Here is a 25,092-nt window from a genome sequence, read left to right as displayed (position 1 = left end):
CAAAACCATGTGCACTGCAGGGGAGGCAGATATAACATGTGCAGAGAGAGTTAGATTTGGTGGGTTATTTTGTTTCTGTGCAGGGTAAATACTGGCTGCTTTATTTTTACACTGCAATTTAGATTGCAGATTGAACACACCACACCCAAATCTAACTCTCTCTGCACATGTTATATCTGCCTCCCCTGCAGTGCACATGGTTTTGCCCAACTGCTAAAAAAAATCCTGCTGCGATCAACTCAGAATTACCCCCAGTGTGCTATAATGTGAGTTTCGGCTCATTCAGTGTGCTATAATGTGAATTTCGGCTCATTCAGTGTGCTACAATGTGAATTTCGGCTCATTCAGTGTGCTACAATGTGAATTTCGGCTCATTCAGTGTGCTACAATGTGAATTTTGGCTGATACAGTGTGCTATAATGTGAATTTCGGCTCAGTCAGTGTGCTATAATGTGAATTTCGGCTCATTCAGTGTGCTATAATGTGAATTTCGGCTCATTCAGTGTGCTATAATGTGAATTTTGGCTCATTCTGGGTGCTATAGAAACATAGAATTTGTCGGCAGATAAGAACCACTTGGCCCATCTAGTCTGCCCCTTTTTTTTTTTTACATTATTTTTATCTCTAACCTTATTTGATCCTTATTTCTTTGTAAGGAGATCCTTATGTCTATCCCATGCATGTTTAAAGTGCCCTACTGTCTTAGCCTCTACCACCCCTGATGGAAGGAATGGAGATTCGCCAGTCTGTATCACCAATGCGCAGGGTTCTCTCCACTAACTGGCAACATTTTATTAGTAATGGCAACAATAGGAAATTTTAGAAGCGAACGGGAAGGGCATTACTAAGTGGGAGGGGCTATGATTAGGGGGAGGAGTCATCATTCTTAAACCGCCCCCCCTAAAAGTTAAGTTTAGATCCGCCACTGCGCAGCAGCTACATGCACACACACATATATAGTCAGGGGTGGATCCAGAAGAAAATGAAAGGGGGGGCACCATGATAGGGGAACGGTAATAGTTATATTTACATGCACCTAAGGTGCGCGTGCTCTCAGATAAGAGGAGTGATATCACAGGGGAAGTGGCCTCACAGAATACGCCATCAGGTAATGATTGGCTGTAGGAGTGCATCCTGGTTTATTGCCAATGTTTCACCCTGATGAAAAGGCTGATTGGGACTTGAAATGTTGGTCACCTGTTCCATTAGTTATGGGATCCTGGAAGGCACCCCAGCACAATATAAGTATTATAGTTTTTAGTTGGTGGTGGCAGGTGCAGCATACCTTGTTTTGGGCACTGCAGTGAGACTCAGACTGCAGGACATGAACTGTCCATCTCTGATTAGCAGAAGCAGCCAACTGGATCTCCAACAAGCAGCATAAGACATCTGCAGGACAGCCCTGTCACAATCACACAGGCCGCCTTCTCAAAGCTGAGGCTGAGTGTGACTGCACCTAGCATTGTGGTAAAGGAAGTGGAGGAGGAAGTGCTGGGAAACTGTGCGATGCAGTGAGGGCTAATGAAGCCTTCTGCACCGTCATAAGTATCAGTCTTACTCGAAGCTGGCATTTGAACCCCGCGCCTGGGCTAGACTCTGGACAGCTGGCAGTGGGCGAGGTAGGTTGCGGTGTGAGCATGGGGAGGCTGGAGCTGAAACTCCAGCCTCCCAACTTACCACACAGACTTGCTGTTAGAGCCGCGGCGGGTCTTGGTGCCTGCCGGCTCTTTTATCAAATCTGACTGACGGAAATAGCAGCAGTGCTGCTGCTGTTCTCCTTTTGAAAAAAAAGAAGTCAGAAATGACAGGGGGGGGGGTCACGGGCACAAGTGCCCCCCTCCTGGATCTGCCTATGTACTGTATATAGTCACAGGCTTACCATGCAGAAATTATATACCATAAAACTGCACTGGACTAGCAATACAAAGTAACACTCAGTATAGCTATATATGTTAACAATAGATATAGCAAAGCACAGTAGATACTGGATGTACTGTATATCACAGAGTGTTTGTACCACACAACCCTGAATGGATGCACTCTTTCTTAACTAACACTGTCCCAGTGACAGGTAGAATACTTAAGTGTCCTGTAAAATGCACAGCGCTGGCGATCAGGCGGCTTTACAGAGGAGGATTTGCCCCAGCAGTCCCAGAAACAGCTCAGCTCCTGACAGGGAGTGAGGGAGAGATATGCAGCTCCAGGGCGGGAACATTCACTGAAATGGCGCCCTGGGGCTGGGGAAGGAGCTACAGGTTAGGCCTTATCCCCCTGCTGGCTTCCCCACCGGGCGCTGCGGGCGATGTAAAAATGGGGTTTTATGAGAGGAAATACCCCCACCTGTGCCCAGTGTCCTGGTGACTAGTGGAGCGGCTGCCGATTACAGTGTCCACGCCAGCGCGCGCGGCCCGCCTCCCACTGCCGCGCCGGATTGCGGTTCACAGCAGGCCAAAAAGACCCCTTACCTCCCCTTGTACCTGCGGCCACGCGATCCTGGAGGGCAGCGGCAGGTGTGTGTGACTGACAGCAAAGACACCGGAGCCTCCGCTGTAGTTACCCGGCAACCAGGGCGCGGGAGTATACAGCGCCGCTGGGGGAGTGATGGAGCTGCAGCAAAGTATGTCTTATGACATACATAAAAGCTGCAGCCCTTGAAGTCTTCAAAGATTTTCTTCTTTCTTCAATTTAAGCTATAATATGGGCTGTAAAGGCAATTCCCCCTGTTGATTGTCTGCTTACTGCATGGCACCAACTTACAAACTAAGATCCTGTGCGCGGAGGCGGGGTTATAGAGGAGGCGGCACTGTGCATCTTGGGAACAGTCAAAGCTTTGAGCCTGTTGGTGCCTTGGATCAAGATCCTACTCTACACCCCGATGTTAATCCTTGTGGAGCCCAGTGTACCCTGCAGCAGAAATGACAGTTACGAGCTGGTTGGTTGGTACTTTATCTCTGTCCACTTTATCTTCATCCAACGCTTAGTAAATAGACCCCTATTACCCTTGTCCCTCTAGCCCAACACTTCCGTCTCCACACCTTCCTACTTCTCTGCTCTTGTGCCTGTTTTCCCTAGCAGCTCCGACCACAGAGCCTCCTGCAAGCAGAGGTAAGTATACATGGGGCCGGGGGTTGTATGTTTTCTCAATGTTAATGGTGGTTGGGGTTACAGTGGTGCCATTTAGAGGGGGGTCAGACAGGGCACATACTCCGAGTGTTTGAGAGGGGGGTATGGGGGTACGCTAGTATGGGGAACCTTGCAAAGTGATCAAATCAAATGAACGACGATGATCAATCATCACACTTCAAATTTGTATGTTGCACTGCAGCACCTTGCTCTTTATCCGTCCAGGCACAGGTTCAGTCATTGTGCAAGGAAGTGGGTCTGCAGGTGGAGGCAGGTAGCCAGGAAGAGAAAGGAGACATGCTGGGGGGAGGAAGGTTGCCCAGCAGGAAGCAGGAAGAGGCAGGCGGAGAGAAGGAGGGAGGCAGGGTCTGGGAGGTGGCAAATTGGGACAGAAGGCGGCAGGTGGGGCTGAGAAGAGGAGGCAGACGGGGCTGGAATTAGGAGTCAATGTTATTCAGGCAGCATCTGCAGAGAAACCCGACTAAGACGCTGCTCTCAGACCATTACAGTGTGACCAATGCAAACATGTTAAGTATAAAATAAGTTGGATTTTGATGGAGACCCTTTAAAACGACAGTTAGGATCCTTGATACATTTGTTTAGGGAGAGATGTATTAGGCCTTGGAGAGAGAGTATTGTACAGTGCAATGTAGCCATTCCACTGCTTTAACTCCACCTCCTCCCTCTCTGACACGCTGTAACTTAATGGATCAGGGATATGCCACCTGTGCATTCCCCCTTAATGTGACACTGCTGAGTCTCCAATAGATCTTATGTAAAATCTCCGATAGATCTTATGTAGGCCATTAGGTGTCAAGCATGTTGTGATTGCCGTTGCTTTCAGTGTCCAGCTATCCCTGGAATCTCTGCTATCTTGAGATCATGTTGTGGGTTAGTAACCACTATCATTGTAGCTCCATCAGTCAGAGTACAAAGAGGCCAGAGAGTCAAACACGCTGTAGGAGCTCCTCTTCTTCAACCATTGTCTTTTCCTGTCTGTAGATAGAGCAGGCAGGTAGTATTTTTTGCAAAGGATTTCATGTATACTTACTTGTGTATCCGGGATTATGTCCTATGCATGAAGGCATGGTTTATGTTCTTACAGGTATTCATGCAGGCAGGGCATATGCAGGATCCGAAACTGAAACATAGTTTGCCAGCTTCCAGATCTTCATTAAGCAGTTGACATTACTTCTGGATCTTCATGGAGCCAGCCATGAGCAGGCAGCCTGAGCCCAAGACGGTCTAAATTCTCTTTGCACTCCGTGTAAGACTCTAATTGGGTATATTCTTGCTCATGGATCAGATGGTATGGATATTAATTAGGCTCTGTCCAGCCGTAGGTTCTTTTGGGAAACAGGTATTATTTAAGATTAGAGCTGCACATCACTGAAAGTTTTCTCAACATAAGGATGAAAATGTGTGTTCCAAAAGCATAACTAAGCCTAGACAGGCACACTCCCTCCCTGTCACAGCAAGTCACAGTATTTATTTCATGGATGTCTCAGGTCTTTTCTGGTAGAGATGATAAAACTACAAAGAGATTAAAGACCCAGGCTTTTTGCACTAGAGGATAATATGGAATGTTCTATTTCCAAAGCAGGTTTTGATTATGATCCAGGACATACAGTACATACAGTACAGTATTTCTATTGCAGCATCCAGGGCAACTGAGGGAAATAGAGAAGGAAAACCAGCCCAGGAAATTTATGGAAACAGTCCTAAAAGGTGCGTTGTTGAAGGGGTGTGGTCTGATGAAGGGGAAAGGATACCTCCTCAAAGGGCCTGAATCTGAGTTGGACGCAGTAGCGGCCTTCCTTGCGTCTTTTGCTGCAGTTGTGTCTGCAACTCTATGCTAGTGCGGGAGGAGGATAGTGGTGACCTGACACACGCACAGCAACAGGACACATAGGGGCAGAGACAGGGCAGGGGGGTACAGGGAGAGTGATAGAACAGGGGAACGCAGTCACAGTCATGGAACAGGGATAGGAGTGGGACACCATGACAGGGCAGTTGGGGGGGGGAGGTCAGCCTGGCCCTGAGACAGTGATGGGATGGGGGGGGGGGGGGGGCAGGGGCATTTACAGAACAACGGGGACACAGGTACAGTGACACTTGTAAAACAATGTGATCCAGGGACAGTGGGACTTATAGAATAATGGGGACACGGACAGTGACACAGAACACTGATTGACAGTGACACTTAGAGAACAATGGGATTCAGGGACAGTGACACTTACAGGATAATGGGGATGCAGGGACAGTGACACTTACAGGATAATGGGGATGCAGGGACAGTGACACTTACAGAGCACTGGAGACGCAGGAGCAGTGACACTTAGAGAACAATGGGGACATCTTTCATTTCTGGTACTGAAAGCTCATACGTGGATTCATTGTGCAGGTACTGACCATGTGAATGCATGGAAGGGCATGTGACTTGTGTTGGAGAAGGGGTGAGGTCACCCTGGGCTGCACATTTATGTCCCCCAGGTACAAGGAGTCACAAGGACAGAGTATGTCGGGAAAGTCCATGTCCCTCTCCTCCGGCTTCTATTCACTGCAGCACATGCCCCCTGCACCAGCAGCCCCAAGCTACGCCAGGACTCAATCCACAGAGACACTGAGGGCTGAGGGAGGGGACACCGAACACAGATACAGTGAGCCAGGTGCTTCCAGTTTGCATTCCGCAGTGGAACACAAATCGCAGCAGTCAGCAGACAATGTCGGTCCAGGCCCAGTATCGATTAGCCCAGCAGAGGTGGGCATGGGACCGGCCCAGTGGAAAAACCCCTCCGGTTGGCCAAGCCACCCCTGTATACACTAGCTGGCTGCAAATAACTGTCACAGTTTTCAGAGCACCCAGCAAGTCACATGTTCCAGGTCACCCAGCAGGTGCACAGGGAGAGTTCACTAACTGTCACATTTTCCAGAGCATAATGGTGATGCATTGTAACTGGCAGGTGGACGTTTGCCACATAACTCTGAAACAGTGCAGCCAATTACAACGCTTATTTCTACAAATCTGCAGACCAAGGGGATAATTCAGACTAGATCATAGATGTGCTAAATTTAGCACATCTACGATCACTTTCACAGACATGTGGGGGGACGCCCAGCACAGGGCTAGTCCATCCTGCATGTCTGGCTCTGCCCCCCCCCTCCCCTCCCACCCCGCACAGGTACAATAGCATCACACGGTGGTGGTGCTTTTGTACCAGAAGAGTAGCTCCCTACCAGCGCAGCTCCTGCGCGCTGGCAGGGAGCTACCCGTCACTCTCCGGGTTGTAGCTGCTGTGTGTGACGTCATGCAGGCCCGCCCCCCGCACAGTCCGGGCACAACTGCAATAATAAGGAATATGCAGCTAATATCCAGCATTACTCACCTATTTGGCGTGGTCCAGCGCTGTCTTCCCCCTCAGCGTTGTTCTCCGCTCTTCTGCTGACAGCCTGACACTGCTGCAACAGGCTTCTGTGCCATGCACATGAGCGACTTCCAGTCTGCACATGTGCATGATAGTTTCACCCAGCGGGGACCCAGCAATGCCAGGAAGGCTACACTGAAGCTGGTAAGACCGTACTGGGCCCCCATTGCCGGCATTGGAGACCATACCGCTCTTGCCAACTGTAGTTGGCAGGAGAGGTACACGGGCACACAGCCATAAACTTAGTGAGTGATAAAGAGATTAAGGGACTAATTCAGACCTGATCATAGATGTGCGAAAAAACGCACAACTATGAAAAAAATCTCTGAGATGCGGGGCCCTACCCCGAAGGCATCTTTTTGGCCCCGCAAATGGTCAGGACACACCTGTGTTGACTGCCCCCTCCCAACGCTGTCGTAATGCCGCCGACACACCCCTGACAGCCTCTGCCTGTCAATCAGGCAGAGGTGATCGCACAAGTGAGATGCCTTTGCATCCCACTGTGAAGAGGTGAAGAGCAGCATTACCCTTTTATTATGTAGGATGCTGAAATGGTGAATAATTTCTAAAGAGGGTGTTAATGTGACATACAGTACTTGTCCAGTATTACAGTACTTCCCATAGTATGGATTGGGACCTGTTATAGATCCAATGGAAAAGAGTTATCAGCGACTTTAATAAACACATTTTAAAATGTGTGAACTGATATTTTAGGGTATTATGGTCTCTTTTTTTAAATTCTTTTCACAATAATTTGATGTAACCTGGCTTGCCACTCCATTACATAAAGCAAAGCAGATAACGTATTTGTAGCTAAAATCTTTTACTATTTCATGCTAAGGAATTTCTATGTGCTAAATGTTATTTTTAGAATACACTCACATGCCACTGATGTTAGAAAAGGTTTGATTGTTGATGTCCTGTGGTTAAGGTTGTCATGGCTAACTGAGTAGTTGCAATGTGCTAAAAACACACACGTTTCTCACCCTCCCGTTGTTACACTTCTGGAACTGCATATGTATTTTCTCGTTCCCTAAACAAAATGGCTACACATATTTAGTGATGAGCGGGTTCGGTTTCCGAGAAACCGAACCCACCCGAGCTTTACCTTTTTTTACACGGGTCCGAGCAGACTCGGATCCTCCCGCCTTGCTCGGCTAACCCGAGCGCGCCCGAACGTCATCATCCCGCTGTCGGATTCTCGCGAGATTCGGATTCTATATAAGCAGCCGCGCGTCGCCGCCATTTTCACACGTGCATTGAGATTGATAGGGAGAGGACGTGGCTGGCGTCCTCTCCGTTTATAATTGTAGAAGAGACAGTTGATTGCTTGTTTTATTACTAATTGTGGGGAGGATTGGGGAGCAGCTGTTAGGCCTCGGAGTAGAGTGCAGAGTTTTGCTGATAGTGACCACCATTTTTTTTTAATCCGTTCTCTGCCTGAAAAAAACGCTCCATACCATATCTGTGCTCAGTGTGCTGCATGATATATCTGTGCTGAGTGCTCACACTGCTTAATTGTGGGGACTGGGGAGCAGCTATAGCAGGAGTACAGTGCACAGTTTTGCTGACAGTGACCACCAGTATACGTTTGTCTGCCTGAAAAATACTCCGGTGGTGGCTTTTTTTTATACTAGTTTAGCAGTCTGCTGACAGTGTCCACCAGGTCCATTATACTGTATATAGCAGTACGGTAGGCCACTGCTGTACCTACCTCTGTGTCGTCAGTCATTCGTCATCCATTAATAATAATAAGTATACTATCCATCCATCTACATTGTATACCTGTGGTGGCTTTTTTTCTTTATACTAGTTTAGCAGTTTGCTGACAGTGTCCACCAGGTCCATTTATTATACTGTATATAGCAGTACGGTAGGCCACTGCTGTACCTACCTCTGTGTCGTCACTCGTCGTCCATAAGTATACTATCCATCCATCTACATTGTATACCTGTGGTGGCTTTTTTTCTTTATACTAGTAGTACTAGTTTAGCAGTCTGCTGACAGTGTCCACCAGGTCCATTATACTGTATATAGCAGTACGGTAGGCCACTGCTGTACCTACCTCTGTGTCGTCACTCGTCGTCCATAAGTATACTATCCATCCATCTACATTGTATACCTGTGGTGGCTTTTTTTTTTTATACTAGTAGTACTAGTTTAGCAGTCTGCTGACAGTGTCCACCAGGTCCATTATACTGTATATAGCAGTACGGTAGGCCACTGCTGTACCTACCTCTGTGTCGTCACTCGTCGTCCATAAGTATACTACCATCCATCTACATTGTATACCTGTGGTGGCTTTTTTTTATACTAGTAGTACTAGTTTAGCAGTCTGCTGACAGTATCCACCAGGTCCATTATACTGTATATAGCAGTACGGTAGGCCACTGCTGTACCTACCTCTGTGTCGTCACTCGTCGTCCATAAGTATACTACCATCCATCTACATTGTATACCTGTGGTGGCTTTTTTTTTATACTAGTAGTACTAGTTTAGCAGTCTGCTGACAGTGTCCACCAGGTCCATTATACTGTATATAGCAGTACGGTAGGCCACTGCTGTACCTACCTCTGTGTCGTCACTCGTCGTCCATAAGTATACTATCCATCCATCTACATTGTATACCTGTGGTGGCTTTTTTTCTTTATACTAGTTTAGCAGTTTGCTGACAGTGTCCACCAGGTCCATTTATTATACTGTATATAGCAGTACGGTAGGCCACTGCTGTACCTACCTCTGTGTCGTCACTCGTCGTCCATAAGTATACTATCCATCCATCTACATTGTATACCTGTGGTGGCTTTTTTTCTTTATATTAGTTTAGCAGTTTGCTGACAGTGTCCACCAGGTCCATTTATTATACTGTATATAGCAGTACGGTAGGCCACTGCTATACCTACCTCTGTGTCATCACTCGTCGTCCATAAGTATACTATCCATCCATCTACATTGTATACCTGTGGTGGCTTTTTTTCTTTATACTAGTAGTACTAGTTTAGCAGTCTGCTGACAGTGTCCACCAGGTCCATTATACTGTATATAGCAGTACGGTAGGCCACTGCTGTACCTACCTCTGTGTCGTCAGTCACTCGTCCATAAGTATACTATCCATCCATCTACATTGTATACCTGTGGTGGCTTTTTTTTTTTATACTAGTAGTACTAGTTTAGCAGTCTGCTGACAGTGTCCACCAGGTCCATTTATTATACTGTATATAGCAGTACGGTAGGCCACTGCTGTACCTACCTCTGTGTCGTCACTCGTCGTCCATAAGTATACTACCATCCATCTACATTTTATACCTGTGGTGGCTTTTTTTCTTTATACTAGTAGTACTAGTTTAGAAGTCTGCTGACAGTGTCCACCAGGTCCATTTATTATACTGTATATAGCAGTACGGTAGGCCACTGCTGTACCTACCTCTGTGTCGTCACTCGTCGTCCATAAGTATACTACCATCCATCTACATTGTATACCTGTGGTGGCTTTTTTATTATACTAGTAGTACTAGTATAGCAGTCTGCTGACAGTGTCCACCAGGTCCATTTATTATACTGTATATAGCAGTACGGTAGGCCACTGCTGTACCTACCTCTGTGTCGTCACTCGTCGTCCATAAGTATACTATCCATCCATCTACATTGTATACCTGTGGTGGCTTTTTTTCTTTATATTAGTTTAGCAGTTTGCTGACAGTGTCCACCAGGTCCATTTATTATACTGTATATAGCAGTACGGTAGGCCACTGCTATACCTACCTCTGTGTCATCACTCGTCGTCCATAAGTATACTATCCATCCATCTACATTGTATACCTGTGGTGGCTTTTTTTTTATACTAGTAGTACTAGTTTAGCAGTCTGCTGACAGTGTCCACCAGGTCCATTATACTGTATATAGCAGTACGGTAGGCCACTGCTGTACCTACCTCTGTGTCGTCACTCGTCGTCCATAAGTATACTACCATCCATCTACATTTTATACCTGTGGTGGCTTTTTTTCTTTATACTAGTAGTACTAGTTTAGAAGTCTGCTGACAGTGTCCACCAGGTCCATTTATTATACTGTATATAGCAGTACGGTAGGCCACTGCTGTACCTACCTCTGTGTCGTCACTCGTCGTCCATAAGTATACTACCATCCATCTACATTGTATACCTGTGGTGGCTTTTTTATTATACTAGTAGTACTAGTATAGCAGTCTGCTGACAGTGTCCACCAGGTCCATTATACTGTATATAGCAGTACGGTAGGCCACTGCTGTACCTACCTCTGTGTTGTCACTCATCGTCCATAAGTATACTACCATCCATCTACATTGTATACCTGTGGTGGCTTTTTTTCTTTATACTAGTAGTACTAGTTTAGCAGTCTGCTGACAGTGTCCACCAGGTCCATTTATTATACTGTATATAGCAGTACGGTAGGCCACTGCTGTACCTACCTCTGTGTCGTCAGTCACTCGTCATCCATTAATAATAATAAGTATACTATTCATCCATCTACATTGTATACCTGTGGTGCCTTTTAGTTGTGTGCATTAAAATATGGAGAACAAAAATGTGGAAGTTAAAAAAATAGGGAAAGATCAAGATCCACTTCCACCTCGTGCTGAAGCTGCTGCCACTAGTCATGGCCGAGACGATGAAATGCCATCAACGTCGTCTGCCAAGGCCGATGCCCAATGTCACAGTACAGAGCATGTAAAATCCAAAACACAAAAGATCAGTAAAATTACCCAAAAATCAAAATTAAAAGCGTCTGAGGAGAAGCGTAAACTTGCCAATATGCCATTTACGACACGGAGTGGCAAGGAACGGCTGAGGCCCTGGCCTATGTTCATGGCTAGTGGTTCAGCTTCACATGAGGATGGAAGCACTCATCCTCTCGCTAGAAAAAAGAAAAGACTTAAGCTGGCAAAAGCACAGCAAAGAACTGTGCGTTCTTCGAAATCACAAATCCCCAAGGAGAGTCCAATTGTGTCGGTTGCGATGCCTGACCTTCCCAACACTGGACGGGAAGAGCTTGCGCCTTCCACCATTTGCACGCCCCCTGCAAGTGCTGGAAGTAGCACCCGCAGTCCAGTTCCTGATAGTCAAATTGAAGATGTCAGTGTTGAAGTACACCAGGATGAGGATATGGGTGTTGCTGGCGCTGGGGAGGAAATTGACAAGGAGGATTCTGATGGTGAGGTGGTTTGTTTAAGTCAGGAACCCGGGGAGACGCCTGTTGTCCATGGGAGGAATATGGCCATTGACATGCCTGGTCAAAATACAAAAAAAATCAGCTCTTCGGTGTGGAATTATTTCAACACAAATGCGGACAACAGGTGTCAAGCCGTGTGTTTCCTTTGTCAAGCTGTACCTCGGAACATCCTCCCTTATACGTCACCTGCAGCGCATTCATCATAAGTCAGTGACAAGTTCAAAAACTTTGGGCGACAGCGGAAGCAGTCCACTGACCAGTAAATCCCTTCCTCTTGTAACCAAGCTCCTGCAAACCACACCACCAACTCCCTCAGTGTCAATTTCCTCCTTACCCAGGAAAGCCAATAGTCCTGCAGGCCATGTCACTGGCAAGTCTGACGAGTCCTCTCCTGCCTGGGATTCCTCCGATGCATCTTTGAGTGTAACGCCTACTGCTGCTGGCGCTGCTGTTGTTGCTGCTGGGAGTCGATCGTCATCCCAGAGGGGAAGTCGGAAGACCACTTGTACTACTTCCAGTAAGCAATTGACTGTCCAACAGTCCTTTGCGAGGAAGATGAAATATCACAGCAGTCATCCTGCTGCAAAGCGGATAACTGAGGCCTTGGCAGCCTGGGCGGTGAGAAACGTGGTTTCGGTATCCATCGTTTATTCAGAGCCAACTATAGACTTGATTGAGGTACTGTGTCCCCAGTACCAAATACCATCTAGGTTCCATTTCTCTAGGCAGGCGATACCGAAAATGTACACAGACCTCAGAAAAAGACTCACCAGTGTCCTAAAAAATGCAGTTGTACCCAATGTCCACTTAACCACGGACATGTGGACAAGTGGAGCAGGGCAGACTCAGGACTATATGACTGTGACAGCCCACTGGGTAGATGTATTGCCTCCCGCTGTTAGAACAGCAGCGGCGGCACCAGTAGCAGCATCTCGCAAACGCCAAATCGTTCCTAGGCAGACTACGCTTTGTATCACAAAATTGTTACCAAATGAATGGTGGATCGGGCGCTTACAGGTGCTGTATTTTCTAATGCTGCTGCTATGACGTGAGGGGGTAGTTACACCCCTCACATATAGTAAAAACACACACAAACAAAAATAGCAGCGCTGGGGGAATTATTTGTAAATAATTGAAAAAATAATAATAATAAGAAGGATTGAGTGTTAATTAATAAGACATTTAATACATAAAATAGGCCTTTTTGGTTAAAAAATGGTGGATAGGTGTCCACACAATTTTACATACAATTGAAATCAATGATTATGGGTCACAACATAATGACTGTCTATCACATTAGCATCCGTTCCTATTTAGTAACCTGGACATTTCTGGCAGATGAAGACAGACTGACGGCGCAGTCACACCAATGCACTTTACCCGATAGCCGCTAGAGGTGTAGTCCCTTAGGAATGTCTCTGATGTTTTTTTCCCAGTCAGAAATCAAACAACTTGGGAATCCTCATTTAGCACGGTGTCCTTTTTGGCAGGATGGGGTAGATGGTGTTCCTCAGTAGGAGAAAAGTTGTCTCAATCAAAATGCAGGTGGCAAAGTCCAGTGTTTGGTCCGGATGTGATGTGGCAGTCAAACTGGCGTAATGAATGACCCAGATAGCCTCCTCCTTACGCGTTTCACTGCTAGGCACTGCAGCTTTATCAAAGGTGACTTAGGTAGGCTATTGGTGAAATATTTATACCATAGATAATTGGCAAACGATAAACAGCTGTTACACTCAATCCTTCTAATGATTTAAAATGTGCAAAAAACATTTAAACTAACCCTTTTATGGGTTTCTTATATACTCTAAGGTCAGACTCAATTATGAAAATTTTGTTTTGAGGAAGGGATTTGGTCGAAAAATGAGTTTTATTTCTACACTAATGAACCTATAGGGTAGTACTTCCGGGTCACGGAAGTTATTCATATGGGTACGGAAATCTGTTTCCCCCTTAAACTTTAACAAGTATTGTATCAGTAGTTAATCTAGGTGTGTGATTAACTCGTCTTTTGTCCGTGTTTTGTGTAAAAGGACTTATTGATCATAATAGCGGCTAACTGGAGCGCATTTGCGTTCCACTGAACGGAGCTTGTCTCCGTGACTTCCGGTCACGTGACGTCCGCCGCCGCCGCTGCCTCTGGGAAATGTAGTACACTATTCTATGGCAGGGTCCACGTGACCGGGCGGCGTGTTGTTGGCATGGAAACTTATACACAATGTGCTCTCCTTCTCTAGACCCCGTTTAAATACCCTTGAGGCATCAGAAATCTCTTCCTCACAATCTAGTGCCGAATACCGGAAGTTGGGACTGTACAGGATGGCAGAAAAAGATGTTTTTTTCTTTAAAAAAATAATTGATCTACATAGTGGGAACTTCTCACTAGTAGTTATAATTTAATAGTCCTGGCATAGGATGACCTCATATAGGAGAGTAGATATTGTAGAAACATGTGGGGAAAATTGGGACAGTGTCATTAGGTCTTTACTCGTTCAGAAACTGTAATTTTTTAGTCACAGTTTAAAAAGATTTTAAATATGAATTTTGGGCACATTCTCTGATCGTCTTTCATGTTAATAAATCCAATGATATTCTGACTGTGGCTAGTTTATACATTAAGCATAGACAATCTATGGGGGAGTGAGAAAAGGAAGGAAATAGGAGGGAGTAGGAGGGGATTGGTAAAACCAACCTGATGCTGGTTGTCAATGTGTAGTCCCTCCCTGAAAAAGGGAGTTGACAAGGCCAAAGTCCTTTATCCAGTTGATGAGTTTAATTTTTTCATAAAAGAAATTTTTTTTTTTTTTTTAATACATAAACAAAGAAGAAAGAGGAGGGGGGGGGGGGAGGGGGAGGAGGGGACGGAGGGGGGTGGTGAAGGGGGGAAAGAAGGGGAGGGGGGAAATAGGAAGGACGGGGAGAAGAGGCAGGGCGGAAAAAAAAAAGGGGGGGGGGGAGGTTTGGGAAAGCGGAAGGGAGGGAGGGGGAAGGGAAAAAGGAGAGGATAAAAAGGCTGGATTTAGTGGGGGGATCATATTCCATTTATTTGTGTGGTTTGTCCTAACGCACCTTGGGGCAACTTATGATCTCTCTTTAAAGAGAAAGCATCGGTGACAATTCACTCCTATAGTGACTTATTATTACAATATATGTATACAAGGCACTGGTCAAATCACAGTGTTTAATTCCACCGCCTCGTTGAGGCCCTCTGGGAATATACTATCCATCTGGTACATCCAGAAGACCTCCTGTCTGCAAAGTCTTTTGTACCTATCACCCCCCCGAGTACTATGGGGTATGTGTTCTAGGCCCACGAGTCTTAGACATTTTGGGTCTCCACCATGTGCATCACAATAATGTTTAGGAACACTGTGTGTCTGGATCTTATTCAGGATGTTTCTCCTGTGCTCTAGAAACCGAGTCTTAAGTGACCTGGTTGTGCGTCCTATGTATTTTTTATTACATCCGCAAATCAGCAGATAAATAACATAAGGAGTGTCACAATTTATGAAACTGGCAATTTCAACTGGTTTGTCTGATGTCTCAACCTTAATTACTTTTGTACGGTTAGAAATATGATTGCAAGTTATGCATTTGTTTTTACCACACTTGTAGCAGCCTTTTATTTTCTCCTGATGATTTTTTAACCAATTATTACTACCGCTAGTACTGGCATTACTTGCTTTAATAACTTTCAAGTGGCTAGGAGCTAATATGTTTTTAAGTGACCTGTTTTTCCTGAAAATAAATTTAGGTTTTGGATGCAAAATTGAGGACAACTGAGAATCCTGTCTCAGAATCCCGTAATTCTTTGAGATGATGTTTCTAATCTCTAGGTGACAATTATTGAATGTTGAGATAAATGCTACCTCATCTATATTGATGGGTTTCTCTTTGATTTTGTTTTTAGGTATTAGTAAATCCTCTCTTTTTCGTTGTTTAACTTCCTCTAATGCTGATTCAATGAGTGGTTTTGGGTAACCTCTGATGAGGAAAGCCTCCATCATTGATTTGGCTTGTATGTTAAAGGTGGTCAAATCAGAGCAATTCCTTCGGAGACGAAGGAATTGACTTTTTGGAATGCCCTTTTTCCAGGGCATATAGTGTCCACTTTTGAAGTGAAGATAGGCATCTGTTCCCACCTCTTTTATATAATTGGTGGTGAAGATTTTATTTCCTCTGATCTCCAAGGAGATGTCCAAAAAATTAATATTCTGGGGGTGATAAGAGTGAGTGAAAATTAAATTAAATGAATTGGAATTGAGATGGGAAACAAATGCTGAAGCTGATTCAGCATCTCCGTTCCAAATTATAAAAAGGTCATCTATATAACGGCCATAGAGAACCAGGTCCGCGCCGAGGTCTCCACCCCACACTAACTGGTCCTCGACCTCGCCCATGTAGAGGTTGGCGTAACTCGGCGCGAACCTGGTTCCCATGGCCGTCCCCATCACCTGTAAATAAAAAATATCCAGGAAAGTGAAGTAATTGTGTCTAAGTATAAATGATATAGAATCTAAAATAAATTTTTGATGTAATTCAGTGAGATCCCCATCCTTGTTAAGTCTTCTTGCTATTGCATTAATGCCCAAATCGTGTGGGATATTTGTGTATAAACTTTGGACATCGAGTGTGAGGAATCCATATGAACTTTTCCACTCGATGTCTTGGATCATGTTCAAAAAATGAGTTGTGTCTTTTATGTGCGATTTCAACATGGTGACCCGTGGCTGTAAAAAAATGTCTACATAATGTGAGAGGTTGGAAGTGAGGGAACCTACACCGGAAATGATAGGGCGACCAGGAGGTGTTGTGCAAGACTTGTGAATTTTAGGAAGATGGTAATATATGGGAATTGTGGGGTGTGAACAATACAAAAAATTAAATTCCTCCTTGGAGATCAGATTGTTACTCATAGCTTGACTTAGTAAGTCATGAAGTTCTCTTAGGAAAACTGGGGTCGGGTCTCTTGGTAAAATGTGATAAAAAGTGTGATTATTTAATTGCCTGTTGGCTTCAAGGATATAATCAGACCTGTCCTGTATGATGAGTCCCCCCCCTTTATCGGCTTGTTTGATTACTATTGTGCTATCCTTTGTAAGCCTATAAATCGCTTGTTTCTCCCATTTATTGAGATTTTCAGTCTTCTGTGTCTTTTGTGTTTTTGAACATAGGTTTTTGAATTCTTCTAGTGTTGTTTTGTAAAAACTCTCTATACTTGAACCTTTTGTTTTGATAGGATAGAACTCTGACTTGTTCTTCAATTTATTGATATCAAACAGTTTCTGGGGTTCCGGGGGAGTGTCCTCAGAGTTCTCACCCAGAAGAGCGGTGAGCATCTCTAGGGCCCCTTCGTCTTCCCCATCAAGAACTATGGGTGATGCTGCGTCCCTATTTTTTAACAAGGCCTGCTTGGCGAAGTATTTCTTCCGACATAAGGTGCGGACAAACCGGTTTAATTCCACAAACAAATTGAACATGTTGGGTGGTGTTGATGGGGAAAATTTTAAGCCTTTATTCAGCACTGCAATCTCATTATCGGTTAGTTGTCTAGAGGAAAGATTGAATATGTTTTTCCTCTGAGACAGCTTCCTTTTTAACTTTAGTCTCTTATATACTTCCTTCCTCCCCCCTCTTCTTCCTCGAAGCTGACATTTCTCCTTTTTCTTGCTCTCTCCCTTTGCCAGTCCCTGTCTCGATCCTGAAACCTCCTTTTTCGCTGTTCTAAAAAATTACTTGACGAATTGGAGGCATCAGGATGTGACTTGGGTCTGGCTCCTAATTCTCTATTTCTAGTAGGAGAACGACCTTCTCCTAGTTCTCTATTTGTTGGGCGGTCGGACTCTGTCCGTTCAATGGGGCGTTTGGAATAGTTGTGATTAGGGGTATTTTCTGAATATTTTCTTTCGTCTCTTCTCCCTAATGAAGAGTCGAAAGGTTTCCTTACTGCAAAACTATCGTTGACAGAATCTTTATCTCTTTGTTTATTATTCTTTCTGTAGGATCTGACACTGTCGGTTTTATAATCCTCTACATCCCTTTGAAATTTTCTATACTTGGTCTCTAGTATTGTTTGTTCAAATTTATTCACCCTTTCTGTGACTACAGTATCTCTCTCCTTATACTCATTACTTTGGTTATGACTTTCCAATTTATTTTTAATTAAGTAATTCAATTTCTGATTCTATTATTATACATTATTGTGATGCACATGGTGGAGACCCAAAATGTCTAAGACTCGTGGGCCTAGAACACATACCCCATAGTACTCGGGGGGGTGATAGGTACAAAAGACTTTGCAGACAGGAGGTCTTCTGGATGTACCAGATGGATAGTATATTCCCAGAGGGCCTCAACGAGGCGGTGGAATTAAACACTGTGATTTGACCAGTGCCTTGTATACATATATTGTAATAATAAGTCACTATAGGAGTGAATTGTCACCGATGCTTTCTCTTTAAAGAGAGATCATAAGTTGCCCCAAGGTGCGTTAGGACAAACCACACAAATAAATGGAATATGATCCCCCCACTAAATCCAGCCTTTTTATCCTCTCCTTTTTCCCTTCCCCCTCCCTCCCTTCCGCTTTCCCAAACCTCCCCCCCCCCCTTTTTTTTTCCGCCCTGCCTCTTCTCCCCGTCCTTCCTATTTCCCCCCTCCCCTTCTTTCCCCCCTTCACCACCCCCCTCCGTCCCCTCCTCCCCCTCCCCCCCCCCCCTCCTCTTTCTTCTTTGTTTATGTATTAAAAAAAAAAAATTTCTTTTATGAAAAAATTAAACTCATCAACTGGATAAAGGACTTTGGCCTTGTCAACTCCCTTTTTCAGGGAGGGACTACACATTGACAACCAGCATCAGGTTGGTTTTACCAATCCCCTCCTACTCCCTCCTATTTCCTTCCTTTTCTCACTCCCCCATAGATTGTCTATGCTTAATGTATAAACTAGCCACAGTCAGAATATCATTGGATTTATTAACATGAAAGACGATCAGAGAATGTGCCCAAAATTCATATTTAAAATCTTTTTAAACTGTGACTAAAAAATTACAGTTTCTGAACGAGTAAAGACCTAATGACACTGTCCCAATTTTCCCCACATGTTTCTACAATATCTACTCTCCTATATGAGGTCATCCTATGCCAGGACTATTAAATTATAACTACTAGTGAGAAGTTCCCACTATGTAGATCAATTATTTTTTTAAAGAAAAAAACATCTTTTTCTGCCATCCTGTACAGTCCCAACTTCCGGTATTCGGCACTAGATTGTGAGGAAGAGATTTCTGATGCCTCAAGGGTATTTAAACGGGGTCTAGAGAAGGAGAGCACATTGTGTATAAGTTTCCATGCCAACAACACGCCGCCCGGTCACGTGGACCCTGCCATAGAATAGTGTACTACATTTCCCAGAGGCAGCGGCGGCGGCGGACGTCACGTGACCGGAAGTCACGGAGACAAGCTCCGTTCAGTGGAACGCAAATGCGCTCCAGTTAGCCGCTATTATGATCAATAAGTCCTTTTACACAAAACACGGACAAAAGACGAGTTAATCACACACCTAGATTAACTACTGATACAATACTTGTTAAAGTTTAAGGGGGAAACAGATTTCCGTACCCATATGAATAACTTCCGTGACCCGGAAGTACTACCCTATAGGTTCATTAGTGTAGAAATAAAACTCATTTTTCGACCAAATCCCTTCCTCAAAACAAAATTTTCATAATTGAGTCTGACCTTAGAGTATATAAGAAACCCATAAAAGGGTTAGTTTAAATGTTTTTTGCACATTTTAAATCATTAGAAGGATTGAGTGTAACAGCTGTTTATCGTTTGCCAATTATCTATGGTATAAATATTTCACCAATAGCCTACCTAAGTCACCTTTGATAAAGCTGCAGTGCCTAGCAGTGAAACGCGTAAGGAGGAGGCTATCTGGGTCATTCATTACGCCAGTTTGACTGCCACATCACATCCGGACCAAACACTGGACTTTGCCACCTGCATTTTGATTGAGACAACTTTTCTCCTACTGAGGAACACCATCTACCCCATCCTGCCAAAAAGGACACCGTGCTAAATGAGGATTCCCAAGTTGTTTGATTTCTGACTGGGAAAAAAACATCAGAGACATTCCTAAGGGACTACACCTCTAGCGGCTATCGGGTAAAGTGCATTGGTGTGACTGCGCCGTCAGTCTGTCTTCATCTGCCAGAAATGTCCAGGTTACTAAATAGGAACGGATGCTAATGTGATAGACAGTCATTATGTTGTGACCCATAATCATTGATTTCAATTGTATGTAAAATTGTGTGGACACCTATCCACCATTTTTTAACCAAAAAGGCCTATTTTATGTATTAAATGTCTTATTAATTAACACTCAATCCTTCTTATTATTATTATTTTTTCAATTATTTACAAATAATTCCCCCAGCGCTGCTATTTTTGTTTGTGTACGCTTTGTATCACCGCTTTCCAGAATACGCACACAGCTAAAAACCTCTTACGGTAACTGAGGAAGATCATCGCAGAATGGCTTACCCCAATTGGACTCTCCTGGGGATTTGTGACATCGGACAACGCCAGCAATATTGTGCGTGCATTACATCTGGGCAAATTTCTGCATGTCCCATGTTTTGCACATACATTGAATTTGGTGGTGCAGAATTATTTAAAAAACGACAGGGGCATGCAAGAGATGCTGTCGGTGGCCCGAAGAATTGCGGGCCACTTTCGGCGTTCAGGCACCGCATACAGAAGACTGGAGCACCACCAAATATACCTGAACCTGCCCTGCCATCATCTGAAGCAGGAGGTGGTAACGAGGTGGAATTCAACCCTATATATGCTTCAGAGGATGGAGGAGCAGCAAAAGGCCATTCAAGCCTATACATCTGGCCACGATATAGGCAAAGGAGGTGGAATGCACCTGTCTCAAGCGCAGTGGAGAAGGATTTCAACGTTGTGCAAGGTTCTGCAACCCTTTGAACTTGCCACACGTGAAGTCAGTTCAGACACTGCCAGCCTGAGTCAGGTCATTCCCCTCATCAGGCTTTTGCAGAAGAAGCTGGAGACATTGAAGGAGGAGCTAAAACAGAGCGATTCCGCTAGGCATGTGGGACTTGTGGATGGAGCCCTTCATTCGCTTAACCAGGATTCACGGGTGGTCAATCTGTTGAAATCAGAGCACTACATTTTGGCCACCGTGCTCGATCCTAGATTTAAAACCTACATTGTATCTCTCTTTCCGGCAGACACAAGTCTACAGAGGTTCAAAGACCTGCTGGTGAGAAAATTGTCAAGTCAAGCGGAACGTGACCCGTCAACAGCTCCTCCTTCACATTCTCCCGCAACTGGGGGTGCGAGGAAAAGGCTAAGAATTCCGAGCCCACCCGCTGGCGGTGATGCAGGGCAGTCTGGAGCGAGTGCTGACATCTGGTCCGGACTGAAGGACCTGCCAACGATTACTGACATGTCGTCTACTGTCACTGCATATGATTCTCTCATCATTGAAAGAATGGTGGAGGATTATATGAGTGACCGCATCCAAGTAGGCACGTCAGACAGTCTGTACGTATACTGGCAGGAAAAAGAGGCAATTTGGAGGCCCTTGCAGAAACTGGCTTTATTCTACCTAAGTTGCCCTCCCTCCAGTGTGTACTCCGAAAGAGTGTTTAGTGCAGCCGCTCACCTTGTCAGCAATCGGCGTACGAGGTTACTTCCAGAAAATGTCGAGAAGATGATGTTCATTAAAATGAATTATAATCAATTCCTCCGTGGAGACATTCACCAGCAGCAATTGCCTCCAGAAAGTACACAGGGACCTGAGATGGTGGATTCCAGTGGGGACGAATTAATAATCTGTGAGGAGGGGGATGTACACAGTGAAAGGGGTGATGAATCGGACGATGAGGAGGAGGTGGACATCTTGCCTCTGTAGAGCCAGTTTGTGCAAGGAGAGATTGATTGCTTCTTTTTTGGTGGGGGCCCAAACCAACCAGTCATTTCAGTCACAGTCGTGTGGCAGACCCTGTCACTGAAATGATGGGTTCGTTAAAGTGTGCATGTCCTGTTTATACAACATAAGGGTGGACATAAGGACAATTCCATCTTGCACCTCTTTTTTCTTTCATTTTTCTTTGCATCATGTGCTGTTTGGGGAGTATTTCTTTGAAGGGCCATCCTGCGTGACACTGCAGTGCCACTCCTAGATGGGCCAGATGTTTGTGTCGTCCACTTGGGTCGCTTATCTTAGTCACACAGCGACCTCATTGCGCCTCTTTTTTTCTTTGCATCATGTGCTGTTTGGGGAGTATTTTTTTGAAGGGACATCCTGCGTGACACTGCAGTGCCACTCCTAGATGGGCCAGGTGTTTGTGTCGGCCACTTGTGTCGCTTAGCTTAGTCACACAGCGACCTTGGTGCGCCTCTTTTTTTCTTTGCATCATGTGCTGTTTGGGGAGTATTTTTTTGAAGTGCCATCCTGTCTGACACTGCAGTGCCACTCCTAGATGGGCCAGGTGTTTGTGTCGGCCACTTGGGTCGCTTAGCTTAGTCACACAGCTACCTCATTGCGCCTCTTTTTTTCTTTGCATCATGTGCTGTTTGGGGAGTATTTTTTTGAAGGGCCATCCTGCGTGACACTGCAGTGCCACTCCTAGATGGGCCAGGTGTTTGTGTCGGCCACTAGGGTCGCTTAGCTTAGTCACACAGCTACCTCATTGCGCCTCTTTTTTTCTTTGCGTCATGTGCTGTTTGGGGAGTATTTTTTTGAAGGGCCATCCTGCGTGACACTGCAGTGCCACTCCTAGATGGGCCAGATGTTTGTGTCGGCCACTAGGGTCGCTTATCTTAGTCACACAGCTACCTCATTGCGCCTCTTTTTTTCTTTGCATCATGTGCTGTTTGGGGACAATTTTTTTGAAGGGCCATCCTGTCTGACACTGCAGTGCCACTCCTAGATGGGCCAGGTGTTTGTGTCGGCCACTTGGGTCGCTTAGCTTAGCCATCCAGCGACCTCGGTGCAAATTTTAGTGCTAAAAATAATATTGTGAGATGTGAGGTGTTCAGAATAGACTGAAAATGAGTGGAAATTATGGTTATTGAGGTTAATAATACTATGGGATCAAAATGACCCCCAAATTCTATGATTTAAGCTGTTTTTTAGGGTTTTTTGAAAAAACACCCGAATCCAAAACACACCCGAATCCGACAAAAAAATTTCGGTGAGGTTTTGCCAAAACGCGTCCGAACCCAAAACACGGCCGCAGAACCGAACCCAAAACCAAAACACAAAACCCGAAAAATTTCCGGTGCACATCACTACACATATTACACTAATAGCTCTTCACTTCTGTTTAAAATAAGAAACCACCTGCAGAAATATTTTGAAGATATTGAAAAATTAGAGATAGATTTAGTATTAATAATGTTAGTATTATTCATATTGGTGGTCATTCCGAGTTGTTCGCTCGCTAGCTGCTTTTAGCAGCATTGCACACGCTAGGACGCCGCCCTCTGGGAGTGTATCTTAGCTTAGCAGAACAGAGATCAAAAGATTAGCAGAATTGCTACTAAATATTTTCTTGCAGTTTCTGAGTAGCTCCAGACCTACTCCTAGATTGCGATCACCTCAGTCCGTTTAGTTCCTGGTTTGACGTCACAAACACGCCCTGCGTTCAGCCAGCCACTCCCCCATTTCTCCAGACACTCCTGCGTTTTTCACTGACACGCCTGCGTCTTTTAGCACACTCCCAGAAAACGCTCAATTACCACCCAGAAACGCCCCTTTCCTGTCAATCATTCACCGATCAGCAGTGCGACTGAAAAGCGCCGCACAAACACCAGCAAATCTACTAAGTTTTGTGTTAAATAACTTAGCGCATGCGCCCTGCGTACCATGCTCAGTTAGCAACAAATCGCAGCATAGCGAAAAATCAGCAACGAGCGAACAACTCAGAATGACCACCACTGTTGGTGTTAGCTCCAGGGGCAGAACTCTCCGAGGCAACAGAGTCAGTTGCCACCGGGCTCCAGCCCTGAAGGGGGCACCTGGCTCCTTCATTGTACCCCGACTCATAGGCGTGTCCGCACTGATGTAAAGAGCTGTGGCCATCAGTGGTACAAGAATCGCCTACCGCACACTGCATAGAGCACACTGTGACCCACCTTACCGCTGCTAATGCCGAGTCATACCTTGCCAGGGTTGTTGGTAGGCAGGAGCGCATCGCCAGTATTACATCATGGCCACATATGCTCCCTGCCCTGTCTGATCCTGCCGTGAAGAAGCGGTGCCTGCCCTCTCTGTCTATCCGCCTGTTCACTGTAGTACAGGTGATGGCAGCTAACAGTGAACAGGGTGGGTAAGGTAAAGGAGGGAGAGGAGGGGGAGAATGCTAAGAGACAATGGAGGTGCATACTGAAAGACTCGGGAGAGGAGGCGGTAGCCTGAGAGATAAAGTGAAGGTGGAGGCTGTGAGGCACAAACTGAAGGGGGAGGTTGAGAGGCACAGACTGAATGAAGAGCAGGCCAAGAGACACAGAGTGAAGGGTGGTAGGCTGAGAGGCACAGAGTTAAGGGGAGGGCAGGCTGAGAGGCACAGAGTGAAGGAGTACAGGCTGAGAGGCACAGAGTGAAGGGGCAGGATGAGAGACACAGAGTGAAGGGGGGCAGGTTGAGAGGCACAGGGTAAAGGGTGGTAGGCCGAGAGGCACAGAGTGAAGGGGGGCAGGTTGAGAAGCACGGAATGAAGGGGGAGCAGGTTGAGAGATACAAAGTGAAGGGTTGTAGACTTAGAGGCACAGAGTGAAGGGGGGAGGCTGAGACACAGAGTGAAGGGTGGGAGGCTGAGAGAAACAGTGAGGGGGTAATTGGAGATGATTGTATGGCAGAGATATGCAGGCAAGGGATGAGTGTGTGATGAGAGACAACTCAGAGAGGAGAAGATGGCGTTGCTGAGAGATGCAGGGGGGAGGTGATAGTGTGTCTGAGAGATGCAAGCAGAGGATAATGGTGTGACTGAGAGACGCAGGGAAAAGATCATGGTGTGGTTGAGAGATGCAGATGAGTGATGATGCTGTGGCTGAGAGATGAGGGGAGGAGATGATGGTGTGGCTGAGAGATGCAGATGGAAGATCATGGTGTAACTGAGAGACACAGGGAGGAGATGGTGTGTCTGAGAGACACAGGCAGGAGAGGATGGTGTGGCTGAGAGACGCAGACGGCAGATGATGGTGTTACTGAGAGATGCAGGCAGGAGATGATGATGTGACTGAGAGATGCAGGAAGGAGATGGTGTGGTTGAGAGACGCAGGCGGGAGATTATGGTGTGGCTGA

The sequence above is a fragment of the Pseudophryne corroboree genome, chromosome 4 (genome assembly GCF_028390025.1).
Source record: "Pseudophryne corroboree isolate aPseCor3 chromosome 4, aPseCor3.hap2, whole genome shotgun sequence".
NCBI classification, from domain to species: Eukaryota; Metazoa; Chordata; class Amphibia; order Anura; family Myobatrachidae; genus Pseudophryne; species Pseudophryne corroboree.
This window is presented reverse-complemented; position numbering follows the sequence as displayed.